The following is a 25266-nucleotide window of genomic DNA, read 5'->3' as shown; positions in this document are numbered from 1 at the left end:
GTGTCTGGGCACATGCTATGCTGTGGTTTATATGAGATATTTATGGGATTACAGAAAATATAGCTAAAATATGATATATTCCTAGATGAAAAATAAAAATAAAATGAAAGAACCAAGGATGGCTACTGAGACAACACATCATTTAATGAAATGCTTTAGTAAAGGACAAAGACATAAAAAGAGTGTATATATCTGTGAACGTACCTATGGGGGGGTGTGTGTTCCACATGCTCAATGTTTGCTCATAACTCTCATGGATGTGTAAATTCTTCTTCATGTACATTTTTGTGACTTTAAAATGGGGATATATTAAATGATGTTTAATGTGAGAATACTGAAAATATGAAAGCCAGTGACTTACACCAGCTTTCGGAGTCTTAATGTGATTTCAGAGATCCCTCCTAAATTGATAGTTGCTCCTTTTCCAGTAATAGAATAAAGTCAATAGTTCTAAAGATCATATTGCCTTTTGCTCTCTTTTTTAAGTCTTAAATTAAAAAAAAAAATAAAGCAAAACAGAGGGAGGGAGGAAGATGGCGGAGGAATAGGACGGGGAGATCACTTTCTCCCCCACAAATTCATCAAAAGAACATTTGAACGCTGAGTAAATTCCACAAAACAACTTCTGGCGTATGATATCCATTCTTCTTTCCTCTTGATTTACACTTTTACTTCCTAACCATATTTACTTTAAAAAAAAAGTGTTCTTTATAGGAAAAGCTTTGCAATTGAGTCATGAACAGTTCAAAATAACTTCTACTGATTGCAAAAAAGATAAAATAGAATCTTGCATGAAAACCTCAACCATGAAGACCATCACTATAGTGCAGTCTGGCTACATGATAGCCTTTGCTGCTGCTGCTGCTAAGTCACTTCAGTCGTGTCCAACTCTGTGCGACCCCATAGACGGCAGCCCACCAGGCTCCCCCGTCCCTGGGATTCTCCAGGCAAGAACACTGGAGTGGGTTGCCATTTCCTTCTCCAATGCGTGAAAGTGAAGTCACTCAGTCGTGTCCGACTCTTAGCGACCCCATGGACTGCAGCCTACCAGGCTACTCCGTCCCTGGGATTTTCCAGGCAAGAATACTGGAGTGTGGTGCCATTGCCTTCTCCAAATGATAGCCTTTAGAGGAAGGCAAATAAGGAAAGATAAAGTCAGTGAGGTAAGATACGACAAATTATAAATTGCTTTATACACAGCACCAAAGAATTTATACTAAAGACTCTGAAGACACAAAAGGAGAAATTTAAGCAAGAGAATAAATGATGTGATCAAATCGAGTAGTGTTGAGGTCATTAATAAAAGTCTGCTGATACCCTGAGTGGTTATTCCTTCCAAGAAGTAACTACATTTACACTAGACTCTCAGCCTCCAGGCTGACAAATCACCCTTAAGACATTGTCCATGCAAATTACCAGAGTTCCAACTCTGAGCAGAGGAAATAATGGGCATACCAGAGCTACTAAATTCAGTCCTAAAGCATTTTCTAGGTTGTGAGCTCTTGCCTGCAACTTACTTTTCTTGCTTGATTTAAAAAAAAAAAAAATTCTTATTCAGTTCTCAAAAATTAAGCTTATGATAATAAAATATTAGCTTACACAACTTTTAATTCCTACTATATATCTAAAGATAGATTCATAAAACATATATATATATACACACATATCTCCAGATTCTTTTCAGAAAATAATTGATTTACGATGCATTTCAATTTTACTATCAAGAAGTTAGGCAGTAAACACTAGTTTATACATTTCTGCACATAGGTAATAGAGTCAAATACATATCTGTTGATTTAGGCCACTTTATACTCTTGCCTAGAAAATCCCATGGATGGAGGAGCCTGGTAGGCTGCAGTCCATGGGGTTGCTAAGGGTTGGACACGACTGAGCGACTTCACTTTCACTTTTCACTTTCACACATTGGAGAAGGAAATGACAACCCACTCCAGTGTTCTTGCCTGGAGAATCCCAGGGACGGGGGAGCCTGGTGGGCTGCCGTCTATGGGGTCACACAGAGTCGGACACGACTGAAGTGACTTAGCAGCAGCAGCGTACTCATTTAATGTGTTCCCCCAAGAGTATCTTGCTAATAGTTTTTGTCACATAACAAGATTAAACCCAAATATTCAGCCATTAGTCAACAGTCTCTGGATATCAAGTAAGGCACAAATTAAGGCTTATACTATCTGAAGTGATCCAAACTTAATAGTCACTAAAACTAAAAGAAAACATAAACCTTAAACATTACTTCACACAGTGAAGACTGGGAATTTCTTTCATAGCAAAAGTGGCTCTTATTTTTATGTGATGATGTACTTGAATCCAGTACTTTAAATGTAATCTTGTTATCATGTTCATTAACAGAAAAGCTTTGTCATAGTGATAACACTTTTACATTCATAATACTTAATCTCTGCTTAAAGGCAAATGAAAAATTTCCCCTAAGAGATGGCAATCTGTTATATCTATTTCATAGAGTATAATATTCAGAAAACTCTATAATACACAAATATTACCATATGTGAGTCAGAATACTCTTGAAATATCCGATGGGTTCATCTAAGCATTCAACTAATTGATGGTTATTTATTGATTGTAAGCTAACAACAAATATATCAGTTATCTGTGTAGAATGGTGTCCTAGGTAAATAATTCTTTTTCTCTTTCACTGGAAATGACAACTGTTTTCCTTATCGATCATATTTGTTCAAAGAACAGTTTCAGGAGGTCAATGACACATTCTAAACTAAAGAAATTTACTGGAAACATAATTTGCATTAGCACAGTTTGCTCCTATGGCTTCAATTAAAAAAAAAAATTGTATGACCTTTCCCATATCAGATTATTTATGTTCAAAGATTAAACTAGGAATTAATATTGCAATTAAGGTGTGAGCATGCTAAGTCACTTCAGTGTGTCTGACTCTTTGTGACCCTATGGACCATAGCCCACCAGGTTCCTCTGCCCCTGGGATTCTCCAAGCAAGAATACTGGAATTGGTTGCCATGCCCTCCTCTAGGGGATCTTCTTGACCTAGGGATTGAATCCACATCTCTTGAGTCTCCTGCATTGGCAGGTGGGTTCTTTACCACTAGCAATTAAGGTACTACCATTCAAGAAGATCTTTGATTTTGTATTTTTTTGCATCCAAAAAAAAGCTCACTAAGCAAAATAATAACACTTTCAGGGTAGAGCATATACAATAAATATGCCATTTCTTTTCATTAGTACTCATGAGGAAACCGATTCAGCTCAAAATTTTACTTAAGAGACATTATTCTAATTCCTTTTATCCTCATTCTTGGCAATTATGAATGTCACAGAATAGTATAACTTCAATGTCCTTGCTGGGGAAGTTCTGGAACATACAGTGTACCCTGGCACACTGGGTTGAGAACAAATTGTCCCATCCATGCCTTTTTCTCCAGAGGCAGCATTTCAGTAAGGAAGGAATTCAACCCTTGACCAAGGGTATCTACCCTTATAAAAGGGAACACCAGTAATATAATTAAGTTTCTCTTCCCCTCTCCCAACTCTGTAGAAATCAAATAACACAAGCCTACTCTAAGAAAACTGTGAAATTATACATTCTTTGTTCGAGAGAATAATCAGAGTGGAAACCAGTTGCCTCAAAGTATTTTGCTAATTTAAATTGTAGGTTCTAAATCTTCCCTATACCAAAAGGCAACTAAATTTACAATCTAGTGAACTAAAGGACTAATAAGTTACTTAGCTGCTAATTAACTAAGTGAATGTCCCAAATAAGATGAAATTTGGCTAAGCTATGCTGTCTTTCCTGAGTGATAAATTTGTCTACAATATCTTCCACTTAGGTCCTGCAAAGAGAAAAAGATTCATGTAACATCAGTCATTTTACAACAATCTGTCTTTTAACCACCTGCAATGTAAACATCTAGAACATTTTGATTCACATTTTAAGTAGTTGTGGCAAGGTGTAAATCAAAGTTAGTCTAGGAGAATAATCTATAAAGTGTCCTTTAGTGTTTGTATCTTCAGATATGATTGAACTTAAAATCAGTTTTACATCTTATATCTTCAATCAAGTAGTTTATCCCAGACTCACTTTATAAACAGTATTGTTCCAAAACCTATTTAATTTTAATTTATTTACTTTTAAATTAATTTTTATTGGGGTATAGTTACTTTACAATGTTGTGTTAGTTTTTGGGGTTCAGCAAGTTGAATCAGCTGTACATAAAGAGATATCCCCTCTTTTCTGGATTTCTTTCCTGTTCAGTTACCACAGAACACTGAGCATTCACTAAGATGTACAGTAGATTCTCACTAGGTACCCGTTTTACACACAGTATCTACAGTGTATATTAATCAATCCCAATCTTCTAATTCATCCTACCTGTCCTTACCTCCCTTGATGTCCATACGTTTGTCCTCTTCCTCTGTGTCACTGTTTCTGATTTGCCAGTAAGATCATCTAGCCCATGTTTCTAGATTCTCCATATATGCATTAATACGTATTAATAATTGTTTTTCTCTTTCTGACTTATTTCACTCTGTCTCACAATCTCTAGGTTCATCCATCTCACTGCAACGGACTCAATTTTGTTCCTTTTATGGCTTAGTAATATTCCATTGTTTTCATATATAAATGCCACATCTTCTTTAACCATTCCTCTGTGGATGGACATTTAGGCTGCTTCTATGTCCTGGTTATTTTAAGTAGTGCTGCAGTGAACACTGGGATGCATGTGGCCTTTTGAATCACAGTATAAAATATACAACTCTTAGAGGAAAACAGGTAGAACACTCTTTGACATAAATCACAGTGAGATCTTTCTTGACCCACCTCCATAACCCATTTTATATAAGTAAAAGGAAATAACTCTAATTTCTGATGAAGGCAAATGACTGAAAATAACAAAAGGCTAGTGCATTGCAGAACCACCGGTGGTGGATGGTACAGCAGAGTTGTCAGGACTTTTGACTGAGTTGTTAAGAAAGGTTCAATTAAAGATTTAACATATGAGCTGAGACCTTAAGGATGACAAAACCTAAGTGGAGATTACACAAGAAAACGATCACACTGTTTAGAAAACTCAAGTCAGGAATTATCATAATATCAAAAGCAGTGGTGTGGCAGCCCCATGGTTCAAAGGAAATACAGTATAAGTTGAGGTCAAAGAGGCAGGCATGGCCAGACCCTGGAAAGCCTCGTAATTACTTTTATTTCCTGTTGTGATCCAAGTGCATTGAGTGGGGGGAGAGGATAACAGAATAACAGCTCAGTTGTTCAGCCGTGTACAACTCTTTGCGACCCTATAGACTGCAACACACCAGGCTTCCTTGTATTTCAGCTTAAAACTAATAAAAAATAAAGGTATCTAAAAGAAAGAAAAGTCCTACTTATTTTACCTGTATATATTGTAACATACACATTTTATTTTTATGTTTAACTTTTTAAAAATTTCAAGTTAAAAAAAAAGTTTCAGGAATTATTTTGAATTATAATCAATTTGATGGAAGGGTATGCACATACACTCAAAAGGTTAACATCCTCCCATGGATCAAAAATAATCATGGAAAATTATTACATTAGTCTCAAAAGCTTCCAGACATGGAACAATGGACTGGTTCAAAATTGGGAAAGGAGTATGTCAAGGCTGGATATTGTCACCCTGTATATTTAATTTATATGCAGAGTAAATCATGTGAAAAGCCAGGGTGCATGAAGCACAAGCTGAAATCAAGACTGCCAGGAGAAATATCAACAATGTCAGATATGCAGACAACTCAATCCTTCCATCAGAAAGCAAAAGCCTCTTGATGAAAATTAAAGAGGAGAGTGAAAAAGCTGGCTTAAAACTCAACATTTAAAAAACTAAGATAATGGGATCTAGTCCCATCAGTTCAGTCGCTCAATCCTTCCTATTCTTTGTGACCCCACGACTGCAGAACGCCAGGCTTTCCTGTCCAGCACCAACTCCTGGAGCTTGCTTAAACTCATGTCAATTGAGTCAATGATGTCATCCAACCATCTCATCCTCTGTCGTCCACTTCTCCTCCTGCCTTCAAACTTTCCCAACATCAGGTCTTTTCTTTCTTCTTTTAAAAATGTATTTATTTATTTTAATTACAATACTGTGGTGGTTTTTGCCATATATTGATATGAATCAGCCACGAGTGTACATGTGTACCCAATCCCGAACCCCCTTCCCACCTCCCTCCCCATCCCACCCCTCTGAGTTGTCCCAGTGCACTAGCTTTGAGGGCCCTGTCTCATGCATCAAACTTGGACTGGTGATCTATTTCACATATGGTAATATACATGTTTCAATGCTACTCTCTCAAATCATCTGACCCTCACCTCCTTCCACAGAGTCCAAAAGTCTGTTCCTTATATCTGTGTCTCTTTTGCTGTCTCGCATATAGGTTCATCATTACCATCTTTCTAAATTCCATATATAGGCATTAATATATTTGGTGTCTTTCTTTCTGACTTACTTCACTCTGTATAATAGGCTCCAGTTTCATCCACCTTATTAGAACTGATTCAAATGTGTTCTTTTTAACAGCTGAGTAATATTCCATAGTGTATATGTAACACAATATTGCTATCCACTCATCTGCCAATGGACATCTAGTTTCCTTTAGGATGGACTGGTTGGATCTCCTTTCAGTCCAAAGGACTCTCAAGAGTCTTCTCCTACGCCACAGCTCAAAAGGATCAATTCTTCAGCACTCACCTTTGCTTATGGTCCAGCTCTCACATCCTTACAGGACTACTGAAAAAACCATAGCTTTGACTAGATGGACCTTTGTCAGCAAAGTAATGTGTCTTCTTTTTAATACTCTGTCTAGGTTTGTAATTGCTTTTCTTCCAAGGAGCAAGCATCTTTTAATTTCATGGCTGCAGTCACTGTCTGCAGTGATTTTGGAGCCCCCCAAAATAAAGTCTTTCATTGCTTCCATTGTTTCTCCATATGTCTGCCATGAAGTGATGGGACCAGACACCATGATCTTCATTTTTTGAATGTTGAGTTTTAAGCCAACTTTTTAACTCTTCTCTTTCACTTTCATCAAGTTCTTCTGTTCCTCTTCGCTTTCTGCTGTAAGGGTAGTGTCATCTGCATATCTGATGTAATTGATATTTCTCCCCACAATCTTGATTTCAGCTTGTGCTTCATCCAGCCAGGCATTTAACATGATGTACTCTGCATATAAGTTAAATAAGCAGGGTAACAATATACAGTCTTGACATACTCCTTTCCCAAATTTGAACCAGGCCATTGTTCCACTTGTGGTTCTGTTTCTTCTTGACCTGAATACAGATTTCTCAGGAGGCAGATAAGGTGGTCTTGTGTTTCCATCTCTTTAAGAATTTTCCACAGTTTGTTGTGATCCACACAGTCAAAGATTTACCATGTCAATGAAACAACAATAGATTTATTTTTTGCTTTGCTTAGTTTTTTGTAATTCTCTTGTTTTTCCTATGACCCAACATATGTTGGCAATTTGAGCTCTGGTTACTCTGTCTTTTCTAAATCCAGTTTGAACATCTGGAAATTCTCGATTCACCTATTATCGAAGCCTAGGTTGGAGAATTTTGAGCACTAGTTTGCTAGCATGTGAGATGACAGCAACTGTGTGGTAGTTTGAACATTCTTTGGCATTGCCTTTCTTTGGGATTGGAATGAAAACTGACATTTTCCAGTCCCGTGGCCACTACTGAGTTTCCAAATTTGCTGGCATATTGAGTGCAGCACTTTCACGGCATCATCTTTTAGGATTTGAAAGTGCTCAGCTGGAATTCCATCACCTCCACTAGCTTTGCTTGTAATGATGCTCCTAAGGCCCACTTGACTTCACACTCCAGGATGTCTGGCTCGAGGTAAGTGATCACACCATTGTGGCTATCTGGGTCGTGAAGATCTTTTTTGTATAGTTCTTCTGTGTAGTTTTGCCACCTCTTCTTAATATCTTCTGCTTCTGTTAGGTCCATACCATTTCTGTCCTTTATTGTGCCCATCTTTGCATGAAATGTTCCCTTGATATCTCTGATTTTCTTGAAGAGATCTCTAGACTTTCCCATTCTATTGTTTTCCTCTATTTTATTGCATTATCTCTCCTTGCTATTCTTTGGAACTCTGCATTCAGATGGGTGTATCTTTCCTTTTCTCCTTTGCCTTTCACTTGTCTTCTTTTCTCAGCTATTTGTAAGGCCTCCTCAGACAATCATCTGCCTTTCGCGTTTCTTTTTCTTGGAGCACAGCCTCCTCAACAATGTTATGAACCTCTTTTGTTTGCTATTTTGATCCAAGTGCACTGTTGGGGGGGGGGATGGAGTTTCTTAAAATTGTAAGGGTATTCTTACTGCTCTACAGAAGAAAGAAAGCAAGGGTGTCAGCAGACAGATCAGATATCTAAGATGGAGACACTTTGAGGGGTAGAGATAGTGCAGGGGCATGTGCTGGAAGAGATTCTGGCCTATGCTTGCTGATAGATTGGATGCTCAGTGTGAGATAAAAGGAAGAGATCAGATGACTCCAAGTATTTTACTTTTTTCAGGGAATGGCTCTATAGTGGAGACTTGAGAACATATAAGGGAAAACTGCCTGGAGAGAATTAAAAATGATTTGGGCTGCTGAAGTGATAGGTTATAGATGGTTTTAGAAGAGCCTTGATAATTTTGTTAATAACTCTTATCAAACGTCTGGAAAGAAAATTAGGTTGGAGACAGTCAGGTCAGAGTACAAATGATCCTTTCTCCCTCCATGTGTCCTAATTTATCTGCTAGAATAAAGTTGAACCCTTCAAAGCACCAAAATGTGTACCTGAAAGAATTGCCTTCATTCAGTGTTAAGGCCTCATATGCATAGAAAAGATACAGATCTTGATCAGACAAATCAGGGCTCATTCCTGAAGCCACAATTACTTAAAAGTCTCCTTAAATCTTTCCCTCTGCCCTTACTGGTCACCCCTCCAGACTAGAGATGTAACACATACCTCAGAATGTCCTAAGGCTGTTATGGGGGCCTAAAGAAACACCAAGCCAATAAGCAGAAAACCAATGCTGTTTTTCCATTATATAAAGTTTTTATAAGAATAATACACATTTTGAGTATATACTTACAAAACATATTGTCTCTATCGTTTTACCTACAGAATGAGGTTCCTGAGTTCTTCAAGAAATAGAGAAGGAGGACACTAATGACAAAGAAATGCATGTGCTTTCTTTTCTCTGATAATGACAGCTCAGAATAACTCATTTCTCCCCCCACCTCAGCTGTCTTAAAGCTTCACTCCTATCTGTTGACTTGTTTCTTCTACTTCTGCTACAATGACCAAAGTTCATGTACGCTTTGAAAACTGCCCCTAACATTTTGTTGAAGGTTTTGTAGTATTCTTCTGTCTCCATTTGACAAATGAAACCTCAGAGAAGCTATCATTTAACTGAAGTCACACAGCAAAAAAGGGCCATAACCAAGAAATCTTCAAACGCAATGAATTTCTGATTTTACCTAAAGCCCCTCTAGGTAGGTGCATATATACATATGTCCCTGTGACAATAAAGTCTAAAAGGAACAAATTTTGTTACACTAAAATTACGTCAGTGAAGAATACTACTTTACATTTAAATGACACTTTCCAATTTACAAAATGCTATTATATAAAGGATCTTAATTTTTGTGGTTATTCAGCACTGGGTTTGGTTTGACTTTATAATCAGAAAATAGGAAGATTTAGTAAACAGCAAACAAACAAACCAAAAAAAAAAAAAGTCCTGGGGAAAAAAGTTAAAGCACTTGTGGGATATTTGACTTGAAGAAAAGAAGACTGTGCTTCATTTGTCAATATAAAAGATAATTATAAAGCAGGGGATTGAAAGAGGTTTTTCACCTTCCCAGCAGTCTCACCAGAGGGAAGAAGCTCATATGAAATTCAAATGAGGTATTTAGAACATCCTAAAATCAATTTGCTAGCAAAAGAGAGGCCTAAAAATAAATACCAAAAACTTAAATACAAAGGTAGAACAAAAGTCTATAATAAATATAATCCAATGGGCTAATAAGCAGGAATGAGCAAGCATCTTAAGTAGACAGAGGAACCTGGATTATTAGGGATAATCAGAAATATTATGCATATTTTGTATGCAAAGCAAAATGCTGGTGAAAAAGTTATAACCTTGGTGTAGGAGGTACCACCAGCATAAACAATGAATTTAGAGAAAGGAGAAAATGCTGAAATGAGGCTCTCAACACCCTGACTCAAGTACTCTGAAACAGGGGTCCCCAACATCCTGGCCATGGACTCCTGTCAGGTCAGTGGTGGCATTATATTAGAAACTAAGTGCATAATAAGTGTAATGGGCTTGAATCATCCCCAAACCATTCCCCACTCACCCAACCCCAGTCCACGGAAAAAAATGCCTTCCACATACCATGTTCAGTTGTGTCCGACTCAATGTGACCCCATGGACTGTAGCCCGCCAGGCTCCTCTGTACATGGATGGCATTCTCCAGGCAAGAACACTAGAGTGGGTGGTCATGCCCTCCTCCAGGGGATCTTCCCGACCCATGGATTGAACCCACACCTCTGTGTCTCTTACATTGGCAGGCAGATTCTTTCCCACCAAGTCACCTGGAAAGATCCCACGAAACTGGTCTTCGGTGCCAGAAAGATTTGAGACTACCACTCTAAAATCTAGAAATTATAATACCCTCTATATCTATATAAAATATACATTTAAAATATTATAATTTAGAGAATTTACTAATAGAAAATTTTGAGAACAGCAATAATACATGACCGTGAGTACAAAGATTCTAAAAGTCAGTTGAAACATGAATGTGTCTAAGCAATTTAAAGAGTTAGGTAACTGAAGAATTAATAAGGAGGGAAAGACAGGATTTAAAAAATGAGGAATTTTAAAAGAGAAAAAAAATAGAGTTTATGGTGTTTTAAAAAGATGTATGAATTCTGCAAGGGCTTTGTTGCTTGGTGGTAAGAAACTCTTTTTATTATAATGAAAATGTACTATAAAAGCTCTGACGTTGACTATGGTTTAAAATAGACAGCCATCTGGGTTGGATGGTATAGAGAGCTATGTTTGGAGGAGTGAAAAATTAAAAAAAAAAAAAATCCTTGGATCCATTTTGGTAATAGGATTCTTTATTAAAATCTTCTGCTACAAGATTTTTTATCAAGTCCTCCTTGCATTTCCACTAGGTTTTACTTTATATATTTAACTGCCACCTTTTTTTGGATACAGAGGTAAATGAAGATCCTCTCTCCTTGCAAACTGTGCCATTTATCTTTATAAAATGTTTCTTACTACCCTGTGGAGATTTCTGCTTTGCTTTTAATCAGAATTTCCACTTTGTTCATCCCTTAGGTGATCTTTTCTAATCCTTTACCTTTAATGATGATTCCTATGTTGATGATCACCAAATTCACCACCTGGTCCCCACCCCGCTCCTAAACTCTGAGCTCCTGGAGACACATGGCTACTCAACCCCTCACCTTAAGTTTTCTAAAGCCACCTCAACTAAAATGGACTCTTTTTCTTCCTGACCATATTCCTTTTGATTCCCTTATCCTTGAATACAGCACAACATCTGGTCAATTTCCCAAAATGCAAATCTCAACATCATCTTCAATTTTCCTTTCTCTCTCACCTTACATCCAATTAGTCATCAAAACTGTCACTTCTGTTAAAGAAAGAAACCACAGGCCTCAAACAGAGTCACTTTTCCTAAGCCCCACATCAGCAAACCAGGACTTAATCACAGTTTCAGTCTCTCCCCAGAATGCAATCTTTAACTAGTTAGTCTGGATCACCTGGTTAGAGTTAGCAAGGTCATATGCTGCAGAGACCCCTGCCTTCTCCAGTTGGAAGGTAGCCCTGCCTTAAACACTGCTAACACACTTCATTTTTCTACTCTCCTTCTGCCTTTTAAACCTTTCCTTTTCTACAGATCTTCAGAGCTTCTTTTGGGCTACCCAATTCATGAACTGTTCAAATTTGATTTTCAAATTTACTCCACTGAACTTCAGTTCTTAGCTCTTCTTTAAAAAATTATTGTACTGAGAACACTTAACATGAGATCTACGCTCTTAACAAATGTATGTGTTAGTTGCTCAGTCATGTCCAACTCTTTGTGGCCCTATGGACTATAGTCCACCAGGCTCCTCTGTCCATGGAATTCTCCAGGCAAAAATACTGGAGCAGGTTGCCATTTCCTACTCCAGGGGGTCATCTTGACCCCGGATCAAACCCAGGTGTCTTGCACTGCAGGTGGATTTTTTACTCTGTGAGCCACCTGGGAAGCCCTGGATGGAGTAAATGAATAAGTGTGCAATAAATGATACAAACTTATAGTCATGAAATAAATCAATGGAAAAGGCATAACATCAACCCAGGATTATACTCTTCTAGTTTGCAATGTTTACCATTATTACGAAGAATAAGAGACTTTGGAGTTTACTAAAGAAAGCAACTCTAGTCACTCTGGTCTGACAACAGATGCCCTTAAGAACAAAATTGTAGAAGTCCATAATAAGTAACAGAAAATAAGATAACCATGTTAAGACCAACCTGAATGAAACACACATAAACAATTAAATAATTTTCAGCACAGAGTAAACCAGAAGGGAGCATCTTCTTAACTGATTGTATAGCTGTCTGTTTTGGCCAAGAATTCATAAATCATTCATAAGCAGGGCCAGCAGACTTGTAGATTGCCCTGCCTTGAGGGGGATGCACTCACAGCAAGAGCACACAGGTAAGTCATCGTTTCAAAGCAAATTATTCATAACAGTGATGCACTTGGGATCTTAGAAATGATAAGAACTAGAATTAGAAGACAGGGGCCTGGGAACTTGGAAGACTTAGGCAGCTGTTCAAGACAGAAAGCTCCCAGTGTGTGTATGGTTGGGGATACTCAGATTCAGCATGAGACTTTCACATATCTCAGGCCCTACCCTATGAAAATGTCATGTATAGATTTTTGTTAATATATGGCTGCTTTATAAAAAGCAATATTAAAAAACAGAAAAATAGTATAGGCACTGAAAACTTATACTAGATAAGCAAACATATCAATTATTAAAATAATGCAAATGAATTAAACATGCTTTTTAAGTTTCAATGTTGCCTTATTATTGTTTTCCTTATAGAAAAACACAGTTTTCTTTTCAAATGTTTCAAGGATAATGTTGGATTTAAGAATCTACTTTGAGCTTTACTTCTTTACAAAATATTCCTACATATTATCTTTGACACAGATCCATGCAAAATAATTTCTGTGCTTTGCAATTCTAAAATAAAACATGCACCTTTCAGTTCAGTTCAGTCGCTCAGTCGTGTCCGACTCTCCGCGACCCCATGAATCACAGCACGCCAGGCCTCCCTGTCCATCACCAACTCCCGGAGTTCACTCAAACTCATGTCCACAGAGTCGGTGATGCCATCCAGCCATCTCATTCTCGGTCGTCCCCTTCTCCTCCCGCCCCCAACCTTTCCCAGCATCAGAGTCTTTTCCAGTGAGTCAACTCGTCGCATGAGGTGGCCAAAGTATTGCAGCTTCAGCTTTAGCATCAGTCCCTCCAATGAACATCCAGGATTGATCTCCTCTAGAATGGACTGGTTGGATCTCCTTGCAGTATAAGGGACTCTCAAGAGGCTTCTCCAACACCACAGTTCAAAAGCATCAATTCTTCGGCGATCAGCTTTCTTCACAGTCCAACTCTCACATCCATACATGACCACGGGAAAAAACATTGCCTTGACTAGACGGACCTTGGTTGGCAAAGTAATGTCTCTGCTTTTTAATACACTATCAAGGTTGGTCATAACTTTCCTTCCAAGGAGCAAGCGTCTTTTAATTTCATGGCTGCAATCAGCATCTGCAGTGATTTTGGAGCCCAAAAACATAAAGTCTGACACTGTTTCCACTGTTTTTCCATCTATTTCCCATGAAGTGATGGGACCAGATGCCGTGATCTTTGTTTTCTGAATGTTGAGCTTCAAGCCAACCTTTTCACCTTTAATTAGGATTTAAAACAGATTCTTATGATATTCTTTTTAAAATGACTGAAAAATCATAATCAATTTGCTTACCCAATAGGCTCTCAATATAATAACAAAAGCACCTTAATATCTAATCACTTATTTAATATCTAATTCATGCTGGGCTGGATGAAGCACAAGCTGGAATCAAGATAGCTGGGAGAAATATCAATAACCTCAGATATGAAGATGACACCACACTATGGAAGAAAGTGAAAAAGAACTAAAGACCTCTTGATGGAAGAGAAAGAGGAGAGTGAAAAGTTTGCCTAAAAATTCAATATTCAAAAAAAGAAGATCATGGCATCTGGTCCCATCACTTCATGGCAAATAGATGAGGAAACAATAACAAACTTTATTTTGGGCTCCAAAATCAGAGCAGATGGTGACTGCAGCCATGAAATTAAAGGATGCTTGCTCCTTGGAAGAAAAGCTATGGCAAATCTAGACAGCACATTAAAAAGCAGAGACATTACTTTGCCAACAAAGGTCCATCAAGTCAAAGCTATGGTTTTTCCAGTAGTCACGTATGGATGTGAGAGTTGGACTATAAAGAAAGCTGAGCACTGAAGAATTGATGCTTTTGAACTGTGGTGTTGGGGAAGACTCTTCAGAGTCCCTTGAACTGCAAGGAGATCAAACCAGTGAATCCTAAAGGAAATCAGTCCTGAATTCACTGGAAGAACTGATGCTGAAGCTCCAACATTTTGGCCACCTGATGCGAAGAACTGACTCATTTGAAAAGACCCTGATGGTGGGAAAGATTGAAGGCAATAGGAGAAGGGGATGACAGAGAATAAGATGGTTGGATGGCATCACTGACTCGATGGACATGAGTTTGAGTAAGCTCCAGGAGTTGGTGATGGACAGGGAAGCCTGACGTTCTGCAGTCCATGAGGTTGCAAGGAGTCAGACACGACTGAATGACTGAACTGAACTGATCTAATCACTTGTAATTATTGTTTTTTAAGGTTTATAAGGGAAATGTTAATTTGAATGAAAGGAAATATTGAGACTGTAATCTTTTTTACCACCTGGTAAATGTTAATTTGTACACTGAAATGTTTTCAGAGGGAAAAAAAGGTCACATAGCAGAAATAAATAATCTCAAATATCCATACACTCCCTATGAATCCCATTGCTGTGCACAGTTACTGGAAAAATTTAATAAGCACTGGCATTCTTTGCTGAAAGCATCTAACACTTTGATTTAATGCTTGTAATTCAGACATTAGCATTCAAATAAGCCCAGAACCTACACTTTGGTATTTATTGAATAAATACCAACTAAATTGTTCCAAATAATCATTTTCATTTCCTGTAGAATGTCTGCTTAAAATCTAAAATTCCCATGAGATTTAAGATCATTTGAGGTATTGAGGCTTTACCTTTTCTAGGAGAAGTGCTGCTTTTGAAGTAATGATGAATCTAGTTTTTCTACTCTTAAAAGAAAGTTCTTGCTCTGCTAGGCACGGTCTTCATGTATATGCAAAGAAAGGTTAATGATTGATGTCATATGGGCCATTGATCTGAAGTTAACAGACACTGCAGTTTAGTAGTTTATAAAAAGTGAACACATCCCACCCTACACCCTGATGCAGAAACATACATTTTCCTTGTTTCAAAATAATAAATAGATTTCTCAGGAGAAGATTGTGATTTCACTCAGATGGGGGAAAAAAAAAGTGAGATTTCAGGAACAAAAAAAAAAAAAAGGAAAAGCAAAGAAATAAATAGAAGAATAAACCAAACAAGAAATTCTAAAACATGATGGAATGAGAAAAGCACGATAGCACACACGTGTGAGTATATTCAGTAGTGTCTGACTCTCTGTGACCCATGAACTGTAGCCCACCAGACTCCTTTGTCCTTGGGACTTCCCAGGCGAAAATACTGAGGCGCTTTGCCATTTCCTTCTCCAGGGTTCTTCCTGACCCAGGGATTGAACCCACGTCTTCTGAGTCTCCTGCATTGGGAAGTAGAGTCTCTACCAGTGAGTCATCTGGGAAGCTCATGATAGCACATAAGTGATAATTTTAGTAATTTTATCACACTGTTCTATTCCCAAAATTGCAAAATTAAAAGAAAAATTTTCAAGATATAAATTCAGAAGTTATATGGAGACAAAATTAACAGCCAAAATTTGATTTATCTGGAAGCTCCTATTTAAGAGGTATGTGTAGGCAGTTTATAAAAATTATTTCAAAGAGCATTCCTTTGTAATTAAAAAAGTTGTAGAAGTTTTACTACTCAGCTATATTTCTTTGATAGAAGTTACAAAACTAGAATGTCTTCATAAAACCACATTGGCAGAGAAGAGTATGATTATAAAGATGCTTTCCATCATCCAACACAAAGTTAAAGAAGGTACTTAAAGGACATTCTCAGAATATATGGTTTGAACATGCTTAGCCTACGTTTAAGTATCTCCAATTGATAAGGACATTGCCCTGTGATTTTAACCGCAGAATATTATTTTCTATCAATTGCAAACACTTGTTAAGCATCTTATATTTTCCAACTATAAAGAGACATTAGATATAAAATGATAAGAAAGAACAATTGAAACTTTGTATATATATATTAAAACTCTGGCAGGAAACACTGATAATTAAGAAAGTATTATATATTTTGTAATTTTTTCCAACACTGGGAAGCATAAAGCTTGGATATCTCCCATTAATTTAGATAACCTTCAAGAAAATTTAAGAGCTTCAATCTAAATGTCAAGACTCAAAAGATAAACAGGAGAGAAAGGAGAAGAATTTAGATTTTAAAAAATACGAAAATAATTTTACTAATGGAAAGAAACTATTCAAACAAATCATACACAAAGTGATCACTACATTTTGTACCTTGTATTACATTTTGTTCTCTTTTTTATATTCCTTAATTTTTGTAACTTTGTTTTGTTTTCAAAACTTACACATATTCATTTGAAAATGTGAACCACAGCAGAATGTATAAGGAAGAAAGTTAAAAAAATCATTCATAATCCTATATCAACATAGAATCACTTGATATATTCTTTCTGTATCTTTATAAAAACACAGAAGTGTAGAAAGCCAGATGGGAAAACAGGTTAATGGAAATAATTTGGTAAGTATTAATATGATTAAATTGTTAAAATGATCGTGTATATATGCAGAAATTTTATCTAACTATATTGTATTTGTTTTAGCTAAAGCTAAAAAAATTTTTAAAAAGATTAGAAACTTGCCAAATTTAAAGTAACTATTTACAGAAAAGAGAAAGTGATGGCTAAAGTATTTTTCTATACTTAATCCAAAATGTCTTTACAAATGAAGAAAGCGTCATCTTACTGTTTTATTCAACTATAATCCTGCTTCAAATGGCAATTTACAATTCACAATAGAAATGAGAAAACTATCATTTTTTTTTTTCCTTTCTGCTCCCCTTGTGGTTCAGCTGGTAAAGAAACTACCTGCAATGCGGGAGACGTGGGTTCAATCCCTGGGTTCGGAAGATAACCTGGAGAAGGGAAAGGCTACCCACTCCAGTATTCTGGTCTGGAGAATTCCATGGATTAGGTCCATGGGGTTGCAAAGAGTCGGAAATGCCTGAGCGACTTTCACTTTCACTTATCTGATTTTTAGTGACTTAGCAGCAGCATAATTTATATACATCTAGGTTAATGACTTCTAGAACATCATACAAATAATACAAGGTAAGCATATCACTTGGGACCAATTTGCCTAGGTCCAGGTCTGAACTCTGCCGCTGCTGCTAAGTCACTTCAGTCGTGTCCGATTCTGTGTGACCCCATAGACGGAAGCCCACCAGGCTCCCCCGTCCCTGGGATTCTCCAGGCAAGAACACTGGAGTGGGTTGCCATTTCCTTCTCCAATATGTGAAAGTGAAAAGTGAAAGTGAAGTTGCTCAGTCGTGTCCGACCCTTAGCGACCCCACGGACTGCAGCCTACCAGGCTCCTCCATCCATGGGATTTTCTAGGCAAGAGTACTGGAGTGGCTTGCCATTGCCTTCTCCGGGTCTGAACTCTGTTTTCTACTAACTGCGCACCTTGGATAAACTAAAGCTTATCTTTTCATCTCTCCTTTCTGTCCCTCATTCTCTTGTCTAAAATGAGAAGAATCATGCATAACACTCACTTCATTGTACAGCAGAAGAAAAACATAATGTTGTAAAGCAATTACACTCCAATTAATTTGTTTTTTTCTACAGTAAATTCTGAGAAAATCCAGCATAGAACCACCCTTTCTTGCCTGTATTATAAACAATGATTTGGGGCAGCAGCAGGAAAATGAAAATGACTGAAGAGGTAAACTAATTTTCTCACACTCTAGTAAAACACAAAATATCCATTAACCTAATATATATCTTGTACCATATAACTCTATGAAATAATATGAAAATGTGCAATACATATTCAAACAAAAATTTCAAATCAAAGTAGGTGCAAAGACAAGTTTAACAGTATAAAATTAGAAACAGAAAATGCATTATACATTAGAGTACTTATTATTGGTTAGAATACGTTGAAAATTGCGCTAAAGTCATGCACTTAATTCCTGGATGGACCAGTTGCCTCTGCTTTGTTACAGAGACATGGGCTGAATCACAACTCCCAGCTGTCTTGGAAGTGTGCACTGTTGATTAGGAGGGGCACACAGCGACATGTGGAAAGATGAGTCCAATTCCATCACAATAACAGGAAAAGCAATTCTGAGCACATTTCCGACAGGGAGGGGTCGGCAGCCTAACTGTTATTTTGGTTTGGCACTGAGCACAGTGTCTCTCATAAGCGGATGCCTAATGATAGTTCTCTGTAATGTTCACAACAATGAAGACAAGATACATTTTAAGCCATACAGCAGCTTTCCAAACAGGTAGTTTTAAGACTGTGAGATCCACAAACAACACAGTCCTTTCATCAAATATTATTTCTTGACATCATTCGGGGCTTAATATTTAATATATCTATTAAAAGTTCTGATTTGGAAAAGCGTTGACAGTCTTGCTCTGTGACATAAATTAAGAGCATTTAACATGACTAATATACATATATACATATATTTTTATATATATATATTACATCATGCTGTGCTATGCTTAGTCGCTCAGTCATGTGCAACTCTTTGCAACCCCATGAACTGAATTCCGCCAAGCTCCTCTGTCCATAGGGCAAGAATACTGGAGTGGGTTGCCGTGCACTCCTCCAAGTATATTACATTGTGTTGATGTATATATATATATATATATATGAGTCCATGTGTGTGTGTCTGTGTGTATATACCAATATACATACATAGATACAAATATATATCCGTTTATTCAGTCACTCAGTTGTGTCCGACTCTGTGATCCCATGTACTGCAAAATGCCAGGCTTCCCTGTACATCACCAACTCCTGCAGCTTGTTCAACCTCCTGTCCATTGAGTGGGTGATGCCAGCCAACCATCTCGGCTTCTGTGGTCCACTTCTCCTCTTGCCTTCAATCTTTCTCAGCATCAGGGTCTTTTCTAATGAGTCAACTCTTCATATCATGTTGCCAGAGTACTGGAGCTTCAGCTTCAGCATCAGTCCTTCCAATGAATATTCAGGACTGATTTCCTTTAGGATGGACTGGTTGGATCTCCTTGCAGTCCAAGGGACTCTCAAGAGTCTTCTCCAACACCACAGTTCAAAAGCATCAGTTCTTTGGTGCTCAGCATTCTTTATGGTTTGAATCACATGCTGCTGCTGCTAAGTCATGTCAGTCGTGTCTGACTCTGTGCGACCCCATAGACAGCAGCCAACCTCCGGGCAAGAACACTGGAGTGGGTTGCCATTTCCTTCTCCAATGCATGAAAGAAAAAGTGAAAGTGCAGTCGCTCAGTCGTTTCCGACTCTTCGCGATCCCATGGACTGCATATCCATACATAATTAATGGAAAAATCCTAGCTTTGACAAGACAGACCTTTGTCAGTAAAGTAATGTGTCTATTTTTAATATGTTGTCTAGGTTGGTCACAGCTTTTCTTCCAAGGAGCAAGCATCTTTTAATTTCATAGCTGAAGCTACCATTTGCTGTGATTTTGGAGCCCCCTAAAATAAAAACCCCCACTGTTTGTATTGTTTCCCCATCTATTTGGCATGAAGTGATGGGACCAGATGCTATGATCTTCGTTTTTTCAGTGTTGAATTTTAAGCAAGCTTCTTCATTCTTCTCTTTCACTTTCATCAAGAGGCTCTTTAGTTCTTCACTTTCTGCTATAAAGGCGGTGTCATCTGCATATCTGAGGTTATTGATATTTCTCCCAGCAATGTTGATTCCAGCTTGTGTTTCATCCAGCCCAGCATTTCACATGATGTACTCTGCATATAAGTTAAATAAGCAGGGTGACAATACGCAGCCTTGACGAACTCCTTTCCCAATTTGACTTGGAGAATTTTGAGTATTACTTTGCTAGTGTGTGAGATAAGAACAACTGTGCGGTAGTTGGAACATTCTTTGGCATTGCCCTTTTTTTGAGATAGGAATGAAAAATGACCTTTTCCAGTCCTGTGGCCACTGCGGAGTTTTCCAAATTTGCTGGCATATTGAGTGCAGCACTTTCACAGCATCACCATTTAGGATTTGAAATTGCTCAACTAGAATTAAATCATCTCCTCTAGCTTTGCTTGTAGTCATGCTTCCTGAGGTCCATGTGATTTCGCATTCCAGAATGTCGGCTCTAGGTGAGTGATCACACTATCGTGGTTATCTGGGTCATAAAGATCATTTTTGTATACTTCTTCTGTGTATTGTTGCCACCTCTTCTCAACATCTTCTGTTTCTGTTAGGTTCATACAATTTCTGTCCTTTACTGTGCCCATCTTTGCATGAAGTATTCCCTTGGTAGCCCTAATTTTCTAGAAGGGAACTCTAGTGTTTCCCATTCTATTATTTTCCTCTATTTCTTTGCATTGATCATTTAGGAAGGCTTTCTTATCTCTCCTTGCTATTCTTTGGAACTCTGCATTCAGATGGGTATATCTTTCCTTTTCTCCTTTGCTTTTCACTTTTTTTTCTTTTCTCAGCTATTTTTAATTTATTTTTAATAAATTTTCTGTTTATTTTCAGACAACCATTTTGCCTTTTTGCATTGTTTTTCTTGGAGATGGTCTTGATCACTGCCTCCTATACAATGTCATGAACCTCCATCCATAGTTCTTCAGGCACTGTGTCTATCAGATCTAATCCCTTGAATATGTTTGTCACTTCTACTGTATAATCGTAAGGGATTTGATTTACCTCATACCTGAATGGTCTAGTGGTTTTCCCTACTTCTTCAACTTAAGTCTGAATTTGGCAATAAGGAGTTCATGATCTGAGCCATAGTCAGCTCCCGGTCTGGTTTTACTAAGACTGAATAAAGCTTCTCTATCTTCGGCTGCAAAGAATATAATCAATCTGATTTTGATATTGACCATCTGGTGATGTCCATGTGTAGAGTCATCTTTTGTTTTGCTGGAAGAGGGTGCTTGCTATGACCAGTGCGTTCTCATGGCAAAACTCTGTTAAAGACTTTGCCCTGCTTCACTTTGTACTCCAAGCCCAAATTTGCCTGTTACTCCGGATATCTCTTGACTTCCTATTTTTTCATTCCTGTCCCCAGTGATGAAAAGGACATCTCTTTGGGGGTTTGGGGTGTTAGTTCTAGAATGTCTTGTAGGTCATTATATCACTGTTCAACTTCAACTTCTTCAGCATTAGCTGGGGCATAGGCTTGGATTACTGTGCTATTGAATGCCTTGCCTTGGAAATGAACAGAGGTCATTCTGTTGTTTTCGAGACTGCACCCAAATACTGCATTCCGGACTCTTTTGTTGACTATGAAGGCTACTCCATTTCTTCTAAGGGATTCTTGCCCACAGTAGTAGATATAATGGTCATTTGGATTAAATTCCCTCATTTCAGTCCAGTTTAGCTCACTGAGTCCTAAAATGTCGATGTTCACTCTTGCCATCTCCTGTTTGACCACTTCTAATTTCCCTTGATTAATGGACCTAACATTCCAGGTTCCTATGCAATATTGTTCTTTACAGCATTGGACTTTACTTCCATCACCAGTCACATCCACAATTAAGAGGTACAAACTTACAGTTACAAATAAGTGACTCATGTGAATGAAAAGTAAAGTATGTGGAATATAATAAATAATAACGTAGTATCTTTATATAATGATGATAATGTTCAAACGGTACAAACTCTCAGTTGAAAGCTAAATATCTTCCATGGATGCTATGTAAAGCTGGATTAATATAATTAACACTTCTCTATTATACAGGAAAATTGTTAAGTGAATAAATTCTGAGTTATCACAAGGAAACTTTTTATTTTAGTTGATATTTATAAAAGATGATAGACATTCACTAAACTTACCATGGCAATTATTTCCTGATGTATATGAGCAGACAATATTCTGTACATGTTACTTTTGTATAGTGCTGTATTTAAATTATTTCTCAATAAAACTGGAAGAAAAAAAGTAGCCAGTTCTCTCTGTCTGCTGCCTAGAATCATTTTTAGATATACTGATTCAGTTTTATAGTATTATTAATAAATTACTGACTTTTTAATGTAAATCTCTTTTTTGAGTTCACATAATTAAATCATTTTGTATAAAGAGAAAAACTGAAATTAAAATTTTTGAAGTGTTATCATAATTTACCATGCCCTCATAGGCATTTTTAAAAAATTAATTAATTAATTTTTTTCTAGTTCTTTTAAATTTATTTATTTTAATTGGATGCTAATTACAATATTGTATAGACATTTTATAAACACACCCAATTAACCCTCATTTAAAAAGCAAAAATCTTATAAGGTGATTAGTATTATATTCATTTAATGATGTAGAAAACAAGACTAAATAAATAAACTGTCCAAGACCTCCCAGTTAGTATAGTCCTGAGTTTTAAACAAAAAATATACGAGTAGAATTTTATGACTCATCATTGCTTATTGTTCTACAATATCCCACTTTCTTTTTCATGGTATAATATTCAACTGGGTATATTGCCCAGTTAGGCTACATTTTTGCAGATCTCCTGCAGCTATGTGTAGGTATATGACCAAATTCTAGCTGAAATTATGCATGCAATTTATTGTAGTACATTATATACTTTTCTCCTAAGAGAAAAGGCTGGAGTTAGGATATAATGGCAAGACCAAAGCAGCCATACTGAACCATGGAAACTGTTTTCAGAATGACAGAAAACAAGATATAAGGAAACTTTATCTCCAGTGTATTAAGCTGATGTAACAATCTTGGACAGTCTACACAGCCATTTCTGTGTAAGTTCTTACATCTTTGTGTGAACTTTTATAATATGTGTGGCATAACTGTGGTAAAATATCCTGATGATGTATCATGACTAATGCAACATTTTTTATATTTTTCTTGTAAGTAACCCCATCTCCTATGGTGAATTCAAATAAGACTTATTCTACCTTACTATGATGATCATGGTTTATGAAGACATTTGCTTGTAAAGCTAGACAATACACAAAGAAACCAAACTTCAATTTCTCTATCCCAGATATTATAATTTAAAATACATTAATGTAATTGTATTGATGAACATGTGATTAAAAGCAGTAACATTTTATGTAGTTAGACATAATTCTATACAAAAATTGCACATTGAAAGACAGATTCAAATCCACGTGTTGGTGACAGTTTTAACTATAGACAATATTTGTAAAAACTATCACTCAAGTGTCTGAAATTTAACAATATATACACACAACAAAAAAGTAACTATAATTATAAATACAACAAAAGTGAAATGATTTAAAAGATTAATAAGTTGCATAATGGAAATTTCATATAGATCATGAAAACCCTTTAACAAGCACTGTTGCATCCCTTGGCATAGGAAAGTAGCAAAATTTGTGTAGTCACTTCCTTCAAAAATAAAAAGTGCTCAAAAAACAGATGTAGAGGCAGAAAGTAAGAGCCCCACTGTAGGTAGTTCACTGTGATGAGCACAGTCCAAACCAAAGTACTGGAGTTGTTATTATATTTAAATCATCTGTACTTATTTTAGCATTAAAATTTCAACTACCTCTTTACCAAATTTACTTTAACAGACTGTGTATAACATTTATAACTCACTCATTTTACTCTTGGTCATTTTCCACCAATTGAGAAATCAGCATATATATATATATGAAAATTTTAGTTGTAAGTACTTTTTCTTAAGTCCAATAAAAGGAGAAAGCTCCTAAATTATTTTAAAATTTTAATTATCTTAAAATTAAGAACACTTTAGTGACTTAAGAAGGCACTGCTGTCAGTATTTCAAATTTATGCAGTTATTTACTAGGTGAATAATAAAAGCAATCTGTTCAGAGTAAAAAAATAAATAAAAGATAAAATGGCATTGTGTCCATTTTAGAGGGATATTTTATATTTAACAATGTAGAATATCCTAAAATGTTTACTTTTTAAATATAAAAGTAAGCAATAAAACATCTTAAATCCATTTACTAGAGAGATTAATTACATACTACTTAAGCATACATTATATTTCTGTATCTAAAACTATATTTACACACATATATCTGTAGCTATATTTGTATCTAAAAATTGCATAATGCTAGTGATGAGGGCATTCTTCCTACTTTAGGACTTCCTAATTTCTCTTTCTCAGTAGGTCAAATTCAGGTCAGAGCACAATTAAACATAATGAAGTTGAAAAACAGATATATCATTTCTACCTCAATTTCAGATTTTCACATTTCTTTTTTTATCTTTAGTTAGTATCTTCATGGATCCATATAGGAAGTGTGTCATTTCTTGTTGGATTACTGTGTAATTGGCAAAGTGGGACTTTCCACAGGAAGAAATAGCTGTTTTCTATAACAAAGCAAAGTACCAGTTCCTTCACACTGTCAGGTCTGCCCTTGCTTTCTGCCTGGCTGCATGTTAGACCATCAGGGGAGAAGATGCAGGCAGAGAGTGATGGGCAGTGACAATGTTCTCAACAGCAGTTCTGCTTTGAAGATTACGGACAGATAAGGGCATCTCCATGTCAGCAGTGTGAAGGAAAAATTCTTGTTTGACAACTACGGTATGAAATAAAAATTCTTGTGGTCTGGTTATTTACAGCATTTGGGAAACCTCAGAGTTGCAGTAAATATCAATTCCAAATAATCGATGTCCTTTCTTGACTTTTTTTCTGTAAGACTGAAGTAAGATTTTAT

At 36.7% G+C, this 25266-nt stretch overlaps 1 protein-coding gene across 6 annotated transcripts in view; it reads right to left on the bottom strand.

Moving 5' to 3' along the window:
* KCNT2 (potassium sodium-activated channel subfamily T member 2) overlaps window positions 1-25266 on the bottom strand; it is a 448004-nt gene that overhangs the window by 245700 nt on the left and 177038 nt on the right. The gene's annotated exons all lie outside the window — the stretch shown is intronic.

Source organism: Moschus berezovskii, chromosome 17 (assembly GCF_049115385.1).
Source record: "Moschus berezovskii isolate FMDL1 chromosome 17, NW_MosBer_1.0, whole genome shotgun sequence".
NCBI lineage: Eukaryota > Metazoa > Chordata > Mammalia > Artiodactyla > Moschidae > Moschus > Moschus berezovskii.
This window is presented reverse-complemented; position numbering and strand designations above follow the sequence as displayed.